Source organism: Lygodium microphyllum, chromosome 20 (genome assembly GCF_053477565.2).
Source record: "Lygodium microphyllum isolate KBCC chromosome 20, Lygodium_microphyllum_v1.1.10, whole genome shotgun sequence".
In the NCBI taxonomy this organism is placed as follows: domain Eukaryota; kingdom Viridiplantae; phylum Streptophyta; class Polypodiopsida; order Schizaeales; family Lygodiaceae; genus Lygodium; species Lygodium microphyllum.
The window spans coordinates 32873346-32887520 of NC_141154.1; the positions used below are offsets into that span (position 1 = coordinate 32873346).

Here is a 14175-nt window from a genome sequence, read left to right on the forward strand (position 1 = left end):
GAGATGGGGATGCACGGGATACACGGGGATTAAAATATAGGGGAAAATACCGGCTACATTGGCCAGGTATAAAATGTGTAGGGACTTGATTTTTCATCATCAGATAAATATACAAGTCTTCTTTCTCCTTCACCTTGCTCTCCAAGCTTCCATGTCTTCCTTCCCTATCTTCTAGTATTTCTCTCTCTATTTCTAGTCTTTCTCTCTCCTCGTAACTGTCTTTCTCTCTCTTTTGCTCTTCTTCTTCTTCTTCTCTGCAGTCTTGTCTTTCCTCTTTCTCTCTCCCAGTTCCTCTCTTTGACATAGAATGTTTGGAATCTTATAGCTCAACTACCAAAATTTATCCAAATTGAAAGTTATTATAAATATTAGTAAATTTTGAATCAACATCTCTCTCTCTCTCTCTCTCTCTCTCTCTCTCTCTACACACACACACACATAGATACATACATACATACATACATACATACATACATACATACATACATACATACATACATACATACATACATACATACATACATACATACATACATACATACATACATACATACATACATACATACATACATACATACATACATACGTACGTACGTACATGCATGCATGCATGCATGCATGCATGCATGCATACATACGTACGTATGTACGTACGTACATACGTATATACATACATACATACATACATACATACATACATACATCTAAAGAGTTGGATAGATAAGGGGTTAGCATGGGAAAAATACCTGGCCACACCAAAGGGGTATATAAGGTGTAAAGAGACATAGTTAGTCATCATTTTATCAAATAATCAAGTCTCTTCACCACCCTTCTAGCTTTCATGACTTTCTCTCCTTTCTCTCTCTTCCTCTCTTTCTCTAGTCTTTCCCTCTCCTATTCTCTCTCTTTCTCTCTCCTTTCTATAATCTTCTCTCCTCTCTTCTCCCTCCTCAATCCACTTCATTATTGTTGGTATCAAAGCCTTGGTCTTTGGTCCCTTCTTTTATCCCTTTCCCCACCCAGTTACATTTTATAAAAAAGAAAAACTCTATAGCAAGAACAAGAGCTCTAAGGAGCAGTGAAGGAGTACCACAAGGTGCTCGCAACCTTTCTTGGAGATCCTACACAAGCCATGGCCAGGTTGGAGGTACTCATATCATCTTTAGTAGCTTGTCACACCAATTTTAAGGTAAAATTTTAGGGGTTCTTGATTAAAGAAGGCTCACAAGATTTGGAGAGAGTTTGCACTATAGTTAATTTTTCTACAAAGAGGAGTTCTTTTTCATTCTTGAGAGCTTCCATGGATTCTCAGCAAGGAACCTCCATCTCCCTTCTTATTCTTCACTCCCCCCTAAATCAAGGACCCTATGAGAGCCTTTCGCAACTATTTTAGGTCAGTTGTTACTCTTATGTAGACCTCGGCTTCATAATGGACAAAATGGGTAGCATGATAATAATGGGGAACATGGACAAAATGGGCAACATAGCCAAATTAGGCAACTTGGGTATAATAACCAACATGTCTATAATGGCCAACATGTCTTAAATAGGCAACAAGGTACTTGTGATTGGGAGATCCATGACAAAATTACTCTTACCAAATACAATGGGCAATTATTGTCCCCATCAAATCTCAAAGAGTGGACAACCAAGTTGGAATTTTGTTTTGACCTCTACCCCAAGACAAAGGAGTAAAAGATTCATTTTGCAACTCTCCACCTTTAGAGTTTTGCACATACTTGGGTGGTGCTATGTGTTGTGTGAAAATTAGCCTATCCATGGATGGGAGTACTTCAAAGAGCACATGGTGCACAAATTTTTCTCCTTGATTAAGAGGCGTGGTTGGCTAGGAGAGGTGGTATCAACAGGACCAATGTAGCTTATCCATGAGAAAATATACAAGCCAATTTCTCAATTTGACAATGTATGACACTAAGTTTCATAAGTATATATGGGGTTGGAGCCCAATTTTTCCACCCATGTAATGGCTCAAAATCCCATTACACTTTTCCAAACAATAGAGATGGCTGAAGGATATGTGTGAAAATATAAGAAGGATGTTGGATTTCAACATAGTTTTGGACAGCAAAGGACTACAGCTAGACAAAGTCCCCCAATGAGATACTTTTTGGGGGAGTAATATTCCTTACATTAGCCCAAAATTACCCACTTACTTGCCATTTAACATTTTAAAACAATAGTCAAAATTTAGGGCAACAAGCAACACAAAACAAGTTGTAATTAAACTAAGAAATGCTTTAACCTAAGGTAGCCAAGGGGAGTAAGAATTCATCTCAATGGACCTCTTTAAAGAGTGTAAAGAGAAAGGGTTGTGTTTTCTATTAGGGAAAAGTACATGGTTGATCATGCATCTAAATGTGTTTACAAGAAAGATAAACTCAATAGTACGAATGTCATGGAGGATGTGGAAGAAGATGATGAGGATCTTGATAATGTGATATATGTTGGTCATGAGGATTATGATGAAAGCACAAGACAAGAATGGTTCTATGCTCCCTTAGATGATTTTTCCTTTGATATTATTTGCCTTATGATCTAGGTGGGACTAGCTCTACCATACCCTCAGATGCTACCACTTCCATTTGCTCTATCTCGATTGATATATGGATGAGTTCTAGGAATCCAAATATGTTGAAAATACAAGGAAAAATAAACGGAAAATATGTTTTTATTCTAGTAGATAGTGGTAGTACTCTTTTTGTAGAAAAATCAACCACAGATTGATTGAAATGCTTTCCCATTGAATTACATTAGCCCATTAAGGTAGAGTGGCAAATTGTGATGAGGAGTCATTGGACTATGAGAAAAGAAGCTTAGAACTCATCCAATCAAAGAATATTTAATTAAATGTTTACCATTGGAAGATGCTTCTTGAAGACCAAGATCTATTTTGGAGGAGTTCCCCTATCTTGAGGATTCTATCTCGTCTAAAGACTAGCTAAATTTGGCCCAATTTGGACTCCAAATAGCACACTTTTTTGAAACAGTTTTGACCCTGCAATACTGACAACCAAATGTAACCTATACAAGTTGAAAATACACTCTAAGTGCTTCATTTGATAGGTTACATGTCTCATTTGGAGAAGCTCATAAAAAGTTAGGGTTGATTTTGTATAGCAATCTTTTTATGGACAACATGCTATCCACTATTAGTAGGAGCCCAAGTGTCAAGAATTGGGAGCCAAACTCATTATTTGCCTACTCTCACATGATGTTCATATCATATACATATCTATACACCCCAATTCCACATGGATTTGATCTTCTTCATATACATTTTACCACTTATAATGTTGAAAAAAGTAATACTCTACAACCCCACTATTGAACCGATAATTGCTTCTTCTTTTTTGAGAGAAAAAACATTTGGGGTTGCGATGGAATATAAAGAATGGGAAAGACAAGGGTTTAGCACGAGGGAAATACCCAGTCACACCGATGGGATGTATAAGGTGTAAAGAGACATAGTTAGGGCATTTGTTTATCAATTAATCAAGTCTCTTCACTTTCCTTCCAGCTTTCATGGCTTTCTCTCCTTCTTTCTCTCTCTTCCTATCTTTTCCTCTCTTTCTCTAGTCATTTTCTCTTCTCTTCTATCTCTTTCTCTCTCTCCTTTCTGCAGTCTTCTCTCCTCTCTTCTCCCTACTCAATTCTCTTCATTACAGTACATACATACATATACACACATACATGTGTGTGTGTGTGTGTGTGTGTGTGTGTTTCATATTTATGAAATTTATTTGATATAAATATATAAATATAATAAGTATAATTAAATCTTGCTAGCCTATTCAATAAACATATGGTTTATAATTACTTGGAGATCATAACTAAAGAGTTCTAGCTAGTAAACATTTTCTATAATGCATATGCTATTAAGGATAGTTATTTCTAAGAATAATTATATCGATTGGGAGCCTAATTTGTTAGAATATCAAGCTCCCATTACTCTTTAGTCAGTCTATCTTTATGTGTGTGATCAACATTAGTTGGATACAATTGTACACGCGTGTCACATTCAATAAATTTGTGTAGTCAGTGACTTAACCACAGTTAGTCTTGGTTAGTCATACCTATGTGTGTAAGTCTCTTTCAGTTAGTATGATGGAAGAATAATGGAAGAAGATCAACAATGAGTTGAGGCTCATCTTCCGCTCCACTCTGTCTCTCTCCCTCTCTTCCAACATGGTATCAAAGCTTGAACGCCTGAAGCCTGAAGGCTTGGCAGTGGCCATTTTACATCAAGACATCAGATCTAAAGAAAACGCCATCAAAGGAGATTATGCATGTAGCCCATTTTTTTCTAGAAGCTATATCTTGCTACAAAAATGTTTTTTGGAGAAACGGCCCACAATTTCTAGCCATTTCAATCTGGTCTACAACTTTGCAAAAGAAAGTGTTTTCAAATACCTCACAGATTTTGAGATATTCAACACAGACCTCTGCAAACTAGTTGTTTACTACAATAAATAGCAAGTGATTCCAGGGCACTGGTGGCTTTCATCCTAACAATGTATATGTCCTTATTATCATGCATTTGAGCATGATATTGGAGTGTTAAATGCTCAGTTTTTGAGCTTATTTGCAGGCTGGAAATAGTGAACTAGTTGTTGTCCTGAATTTGGAAGCAATATACCTATAGGGTTGAAGTATTTGTGATGCTTATTTGCTAGTGACAAATGCTTGGATCATATCACTTGAGTGGTAGATGCTTTTTAGGATATTGTGAGTGCTAAAAGTCCAAAGTTTGGAATAATGTATTGCTGGTTATACCAGGGTATTGATTGGTTATTGTCTGCAAGAAGGATACCTATCATCTTCACTTGATATACATGCAATCTATTCTGATCGGTTGTATCAACTCCTGCATAGAGTGGCAACAACTGAATGAGATGTTTTGGAGCTCTTTTGAGGTCTGAATACTCTTGTTTTAACATAGAAAATACTGATGGTTATAGCAGTGGGCTGGCTGTATTTGGTATTGCTACTTGCATACAGTACATATACTTGTATGGACATAGTTTGTTGCTGGGATGTTTTACCACTACCATAGAATGTTTTGAACTGATTTGAGCTTGGTTTATGCTCAATTGACTATGTTTTTTCATTGTTGGAATACAATTTATAGCAAGCAAGTTGTCAAGAAAATTGTCCTGAATTGCAGGACATTGTCCTGAATAGCAAGAAACTGGTCTTGAACTGTAGGAAAAGGAGTCAGATACTTACAGGTTGTATACATCACTTGTTTCTAATGGTTTATGTAGATGATCTTATCATCACTGGAGATGATGAAGAGGGCATTGCTGAAATTAAATCATGTTTACAGGCTGAATTCAGAGTCAAAGACCTTGGTGAACTAAAGTATTTTCTTGGGATTGTGGTAGTCTCTATGCCTCAAGGTATATGGCTGCTACAGAAACAGTATGCTCATGACATGTTACAGAAGTATGGTATGGATGAATGCAAGCCTATGGAGACACCTCTTGATTAGAATGTCAAGCTGCAAATTAATGTTGGGAATGACATAGAGAATGTGACCATGTATCGATAGATGGTGGGCAGCTTGATATACTTGACTATTACCCGTCTTGACTTATGTTATGTAGTGGGGTTGATTAGTCAGTTCATGTAGAAGCCTCGCAAACCACATTTAGATGCAGTCAAGAGGATCATGAGATATATAAAGGGTACTATAGGTATGGATTGTTTTATGCATATGGAAAGTCTCTTGACTTGATAGGGTTTACTGATGCTAATTCATGGGCTGGTTGTGCCTATGATAGGAGATCAACCAATGGTTATGCATTTGGATTGGGCAGTAGTATGATTAGTTGGCAGAGTAGGAAACATCCTACTATTGCATTGTCTAGTATAGAAGCTGAGTACAGAGGAGCTACCTTAGCAGCTTGCGAAGCAATTCGGTTGATGAAACTGTTGAAAGACTTGGGAATACAGCTTGAAAGCAGAGTGAGATTGCATTGTAATAACCTCAGCAATGTTATGTTGGCCACCAATCCTGTCTACCATGCTAGGTCCAAACATATTGAGGTTCAATACCATTTCATCAGAGAAATGGTTCTTACAGGGCAAATTGACTTGATTCATGTGAAGACTGAAGACCAAGTAGCAGATATATTTACCAAGTCTCTTGGTAAAGAAAAGTTCATATACTTCAGACAGCTACTTGGAGTTTATCAGATGGTTTGAGCTTGAGGGGGAGTGTTAGAATATCAAGCTCCCATTACTCTTCAGTCAATCTATCTTTATGTGTGTGATCGACATTAGTCGGATATAGCTGTACACATGTCAGACATTCAATAAGTCAATGTAGTCAGTGGCTTAACCACAGTTAGTCTTGGTTAGTCATACCTATGTGTGTAAGTCTCTTTCAGTTAGTATGATGGAAGAATAATGGAAGAAAAACAACAATGAACTGAGGCTCATCTTCCGCTCCACTCTGTCTCTTTCCCTCTCTTCCAACATGATGGCTAAAACCTTATATTCTAATTATTCAAGAATCATTCGAGTCCATGCATATTGTAAAATTAAAATAACTCAACATTCACCAAGGATTTGGGAAAACATGACTTAGAAGCTATAACTTTATGTGTTTTACAAGGCATATCTTAGAAAGCATATCTAAATATCTATAATCTCAAACAAGTGTATCTATTTAGTTACATCTCAAACTAAGTATAAATTTGTTAAATTAGTTATTAAAAATGAATAAAAAATATTTTTTTTGTACAAGACTATAAAAGAGGACCAAAACCATATCTTTAGCTACACCTTACTTTCAAAATACATATATTTGATCAAAAGCATCTCTCAAAAAATGTGCACCTCTTTCTATAAGCCATAATTTTATTTTATAGTATATTTAGATTTCAATGAAATCTACATAAGTCTATACTTGAAAATCTGACCAAGTCTAGGTCACTTTGGAAGCCTAATATTGAAAATAAAAAGAGTATATCTAGAGAGTTATAGCTAGAAATTTTTCTATAAATCATGTTCTTATGATAAAATGTGAATTGCAAAGATAAGCTTATCAAAATAGGATCCAGAGTTACCCAAAACAAGTTTTTTTGCTTATTATTGTGAATTATAGATCCAAGGTCATTGTAGGACTAAAGTATTTGATTATAATTGTTCAAATTCTAAAAGCTCTATCTAATAAAAATAGATTTGACAAATGGGTAAAGCTTTCCTCTTTATAGTATTCTCAAATTTTGAACATATAAAAAGTTATACTACCTAGAAAAGTTTGTCATCAATGGGTCATGCTATTGTAGATGGACATCATGATGGTGATTAAGATTTGGGACCTAATCTTTAATGTCACATATGGTTAACCCTAAGAAATTTTGAGTATACATGTGCGAAGAACTATATTGGTACCATCTTCCTAGGGAGTCTTTCTTATTCATGTGATCATTACAAGTGCATGGCACTTTTTTGCTAGATGGGTTTAAGCAATTTTAAAAGTACAAAGGCACATCCATGTGCTAAAGGGCTTCTCACATTTTCTTGGGGATATAAGGAAGGTTGTAGACTCAAACAAGATGCCTAAGTTAATGCAATCTCACAAATGTTTAATATAAAAGTAAAATAATTCATTTAAAAGCTATATGAAAATTTACTTAAATGTTTGAAACATGTTCTTTCAATTCAAAAAATTGTTTCATTATTGTAGATTGTTGTAAGTCTTCCTGATAAATAGAGGCATTGTGGTCCTTTATCCTCTGTAAGAGGAGTGGCTTGACCTTCATAGTGACAATTGTATTTTTTCGAAGATGGTGATACAATGGGGACTAACACCATAGGAGTGTTAGGAGTACTCATGGAGTGATATATCCAAGTTTAGGGTATAGGGTCATGTTCTATTAGGCTAGCTGAAAGGGATGCGAGACCATGATGTGGGTTTACGAGTGTATTTAAAATCACTTGGAATCAATCATTAAATGACAGGCAATCACCACATGTTCCTATAAATACGACCACATCTACAAGTAATAATGGTTTTTTTTAATAGATTAGATATGCATGTATCCATAACCATTTTTCATTAGGAAAATTTTGGACTCAAAATACGCCTTTTAGGAGGTTTGGCTCACTCCCTCTCCTAAAAAATGGGGGCACATTAAATTTTTTGCAAACAGTTTCCAAATTTGTCGAACCTTGAATATTTAGAATGTACTTTTAGAGCTTTTTTTTAAATCAATAGGATGTCATGAGATTCTTCAAAAGATTCCAAATTGATGTGACCCATGGATATGACATCCGTGGAGGGTGGATGTCACATCAAGGGGCCACATCATTTTTGAATCTTTTGAAATATGAAGAATATGACACTATGCTATAGATTAATTATAGAAAGAGCTTGAGAAATACATTCCAAATATCCAAGGTTCAATAGATTTTTTATAAAAATTCACAGTGGCCCCATGTTTTAGGAGAGAGAGTAAGTCAAACTCCCTAAAATGCCCATTTTTGAATCCATATTTTTCCTAATACATTAAAACCTACAAGCATGCTATTCTTGCATTTTGATTCTTAGACATTAGAGAATAAATAAACAAAGGAAAACACATATATGCACAAAGAGAGAGGGAGGGGGGAGGGATAGAGAGGATCAAAGGGCTTCAAGTTTTTGATTTGTGAAGCATTCCAAGAACAAGAAGTTGCCATTTGCTTCCATTTCAAAGATATGGATTCCTCTTTCTTTGGTCTTATGAATCTTCATTCCTCTATTAATGGTCCAAGAAACGTGTCACCAAGGTTCATGTAGAAATTGGTATTTTCTACATGGTGAATCTTCATTCCTCTATTAATGGTCCAAGAAACGTGTCACCAAGGTTCATGTAGAAATTGCTATTTTCTACATAAACACTATACACCATAGTTGAGAAGAGGAGAGGAAAAAGAAATTGAGTTAGCAAAACATCAAACTTGGTATGGGTGCTTATATTTCTTTTGATATTTGGTTGGATTTCTTGTATTCATTGTTGTTAATTTGTCATTACATTGATCAAGTGTGCAAGAGTGTCCATTTGAGCCATTTCCTAGCATCATTAGGATATTTTGGGGATTTCTATGGTGTAGCCAAGATCTTCCCAGTAGTAGCAAGCAATAACCTTTGCCAACATGCTCCATATTCAAGACTACTAAGGAAACTAGAAATTGGACTGTGGAAATTTCAAGAAGTATCGACTTGATAATGCCCAGAGGTCATACTCACTATTGATAGACCATCCTCACTAGGAAGGGGACTAGTTCCCATTTGTATTATTTCCAAAAGTGATGAAAATTACACATCTCACACCTTTTGAAGTCTTGATGAAAATCATGATGAGCCTATACTTAACCCAAGAGAAAAAGACAACGAAGGCTTGGTATCCAAACTTTTTTATAACTTCTTATGAGGAGATTCAACAATACAAAGGAAAGGAGTTGCATCTAGAGTCGAGAGACAGATCACCTTGGGTATATGTCAAACAATTGTCGAAAGAATGAGGAATGCCTCCAAGAATATGCTTGACCATAGAAGCAATGAGTTTGGTATAACTCATACATGCTACATTTCCCTGAGGAAAAAGCATGCAATATTACCATCATTGGGCCCACAAGGCTAATGTGAGAAAGACAAAGGCCATAAAACTTGACCATGATGATGAAGAGCTAGTATCATGTGCAATTCTTAGGATCAAACTCATAGCAAAGAGAGAGTACATCATAGATTCTCTCATAAAGAAAGATGTCGATTTCAATATTCTAACTCATGATGCATGAGATAAAATTGGACAAGTTGAACTTGTGTCAACAAACATAACTATCAATCTAGATGGGGGAGATTTATATTCATTGTTAGGAAAGTGGAAGATTCTAATATAAGTGGAACCTAAAAGCATGCTAATAATGTTTTATGTGTTTCCAAACTAGGAGGGTGTTGGTAAGGAAATTGTGCTTGATGAAGAACTTTCAATTAAGCGGCCAAGTGTAACTTTGATTTTGATATGCAACACATACACCTTAGCCTTCCAAATGTTAAGATCATCACGACTTTCAAGAAAGGTAATCTCACTCATCCCCAAGGAAAAGGCAATGAAATTGCTATAAGAATATTAGAGATGGGATATTATACCATAGCTATTGAGTATGAGCAAAGGTAGATAGACCTATCACATTAATTTAATATCACTATTATGGCCTTAGTCTAATAACATTAATTCAAGCTCATCTAGACCTTAGTGTAGCCATATCTCATTCCTAATATGCTAACAATAGAAAAAATTATAGAAAACTCCACCAAATCCACATCAATCATCAACTCAAATGTTTAAAGCTATTATAAAATCTATGTGTTGAAGCATGTACAAACTATAAAGGAATATCAAAAGCAATATCACATATTGAAACAACGATAAAAGGAAAATATGTTTGCATGTAAAAATTATTATGAAAGGTACATTTTATACTTGAGGACCGAAATTTGATGGCTTTTTTTCTTGTTTTTTACATTTTTGCCTGTGAAAACAAGTTCTTTTAAAAAAAATCTAATCAAACAACATGTTCTTTTTAAGACAATATCTATCATTTTTCAATGACATTATGTATAATATACTTAGATTTATAAAGTTTTATAGACTTAGAAGTGAAAGGTATTTGAATAAACTTAGGTGTCATATGAAATATCAAGCATCCCCGTCAAATGTAGGCCTTAGTCACAATCATGTAAGCTTATTGCTTGAATTATCTCAACACATTTGAATTTTGAGCATGTATCATGCATTGGTCTCTACAAATATTTATGAGTATGTCTAATCAATGTCAAGGGACTCCAATGAAATAGGTTGAGGATAGAAGAGAACAAGACAATATAGAATACAATAGCAATCAATGGATGCCAAGAGAGCTTTACATGTAGCTTAATGTGTGCCTATGTGTGTGGGTGTGTGTGCATGTGTGAATGTGCATGTGCATGTGCGTGTGTGAGGTGCATCGAGCTATTTATGGCCACTTTCAATGGGCAATTGTTTGTGCTACATAATCAATTGGATAAAATGAGATGCTTAGAATCGAGTTGGATTTGAATGTTAAGCATTTCCATTAGAAGTTGCATGTAAATTAGAAAGGTGGATGGTTTGCTTTTTTTTTTTTTGTAACATACATTTGGCTTCAATCACCACGCCCCCTCCAATTGTGATTTATTGATGCTACCTAGATGCTACTAGGATGGGGGGGGGGGGGGGGGGGTAGGGTAGTAGTGACATGATACACTTACATGTATTTGAATGACATCATCATTTTCATAGGTTACATTACATATCAACTTGCCTATACATTTTTATGTCAATTGTAGGCACCCCATGTATCAATGCCTAAAACCTTTCAAGGGATACTTTAATTATGTGTACAAAAAATATTTAAATAGATTCTTCATAAAACACATGCACACGATGAGTGCAAGAGTTTAGGGTTGTAAGAGCAAAGGTTGGAGTGTTTTTTCTTGGCTATTGCATTGCATATTGTTTTTAGGCCCAAAGTGGTAGAAGTGGGGGGGGGGGGGGGATTTTATTTTCATCGAATGGTACCATGTCATGAGGCAAGCCAATTTGTATTGATGGTCTCTGCGATTATACACTTACAAGTATTTGAATCCCCCTAAGATGCTAATCATAATGAGGGATATTGAGGCTATGAAAAAGTATTTTTGTCACCTAGAATCGATTCTTGTAGATCAATTTGGGACAATATACATTTTTTATTTTGACATAAAAATAGAGTTTTGTTGCTATAGAGACATCAACATCTATAAGCATGGTTTTATTACAAGGATGGAACTAAATAATAGCATGGTAGATACATTATGGTGAGTTGGGTGGCTTTTATACATGTTCAAAATAGCTTAGGCCATCTTTCCAAAGTGCAAGGTAAGGAGTTGGCCTAATTACACATGATTTTCTTGTGAATAGCAGTGAAAACACAGATCTAGAGCATGATAGCTATGGAGGTTGGAAGATGAAGACTAGACTCATGGTGACATAGACAATGACTAGATTGATTGTTACACAAGTGAATTAGGTTTCAGGATGGAAGCATGGACTCATAAACACAATCTTGTGTAATGGAAAATGACACTTGACAAAGACACTAACTGAAAGAGAAAGGTATCGTGACATTTTTCATTGAAATAAGGACCAAGTACAAGCTTATATAGCTTTCCAACAGCTATTCCACTCCCCTCACTGTGCTTATGGGATACAGAGCACCTTTTCCTGCAGCATACATCATTTGCCTATTTCTCAACAATAGTCATATTGTAAATGACTTGTAGTGAGTAAACTTCTCTTTAGATGAGGTTTCTTGTTCCTTGTGCATCCACTGGGGAAATGATTTTCTAGAGGGGGGATCTACCATATATGTTACATGCATTTAAGAGCCATTTATAAAACCACTTATTTGAGATTTTATTTTGGATAAAATACACCATTTTTCTATTCAATAATGAATAAGACATATAAATGCCAATATTCTTTTGTACGGAAAAGATGAGATTAAACGGGGTTTAAGGACTACCTTTGTTGGACCCATGTGACACAATGTTTTGAATGACCTCCTACTACTTAAGATCATTCCATTAGGAGGAGGTCATTACACACAACCAAATTATGGAATGAATGAGGTCTAAGTGTACGCACTTACACAATCATAACTCAAATGAGTGCGAGATTTCAAGATTCCTACATGCTATGGTGGAGGAATTCGTACCATGGGGATTGAGAAAGGTTTTTAAAGGGGGTTGTATATCCTATAGAAAGTTTTCTTTAGACGCTTTTACAAGTAAACATGTTGAAAATTTTTTAATATTATAGTGGCTCAAATAAGATTCATGTAATCTATCGTGGAGAAATACAAACTATTAACAAGGACCCCAAAAAGCTGTATGGGATTCTCAACCCTCGAAAAAATGTCATTTAGGATGGAGACATGGGGTCTATGAGAAAATAATTAGTTCTCCAAAAATATGAAATAGGTTGTGGCTTTGGGTGTATGAAAGTGGAAACACACAATAGTTCATAGGGCTTTTGAGGCAAATAGGGTCAAAAAAAGATCTAAGAAGAACCTTTTTTTGTTGAATGAAACTTAGGAAAATTTAGCTTTCTTGAAGAGGAGAGTGGAGGGGAGATTGAAGGACATTCTTTTTCATTTTCATATGCTTCTAAAAGCCAACTTACTTAGATCCACATCATGAATGCTATCATTTCAATTCTAATGTGAGTATGACCAACTACTAAGTGTTTATTTTGATGGCTAATTTGAAGGCAAGGTGAAGGCCTTTCTAAATGTTGTGTTAAGAAAATTGAAAGGTAGCAAAATGGCCCCCCTCTTTGACATTCAAGAAAAACATACTTACCTCTTCTCTCAACTATGAGGTGTCTCGCATCTTGACCCTTATATACTCAATGTGTCACTTCTAGGGCTACCTAGACTTGTGTTGGCATCAAAAGGAGGTCGTATTGGGTTTTTAATTCTCTAAAGGACTTGATTTAATGTGCCCAATGGTTCAAGTCCCAACGATCACAAAGAAGTGTGAATATTATTATAATACAAATGGGTAAAGTCTTAGAGACTAATGGATAAAAGAGGGCTACCTCAAGGTAAGTTGACAATGACAATTTGCTATCAAGCAACTGATAGGTGGGTGGACAATGAAAATCCATCTTAATTACTTGCATTGCATCCACCTTTTGTCTAGTGGTCCTTGGGTCTTTATCCCTCATTTATCCATTGGTTTTATCTTTATGTTTATGTTTGTTGGTGGTCATTAGTCACATTTTTAATGGTGATTCGAACACCTCAAACCAAATACATTTCCATTTAGGAACCATGAAAATTTGGCCCACATACTTAGATATTAGAGTCCCTTGTCATTCTTAGAGTCGATTTGAAAAGTACAAAAGTTGACATGTAGTTTACTCATTATTTTCATCTCGTCCTGCTAAGATAAATCAGTGAATCTGCCTTTACTAAAGGAGTCATTGTCTTGCATTATCTGTTCCTCTCTGAAATGGGATTCAGATTGTCAATGGAAAAAAGTTAGACGAGGATAAAGACTTATTTTCCATGAAAACAAAAGATGTAAGGATAGAT

The 14175-nt window shown here is 35.5% G+C and overlaps 1 pseudogene; it reads left to right on the forward strand.

Annotated features, from left to right (window-relative positions):
* LOC148018819 (uncharacterized) overlaps window positions 1–14175 on the forward strand; it is a 69266-nt pseudogene that overhangs the window by 914 nt on the left and 54177 nt on the right.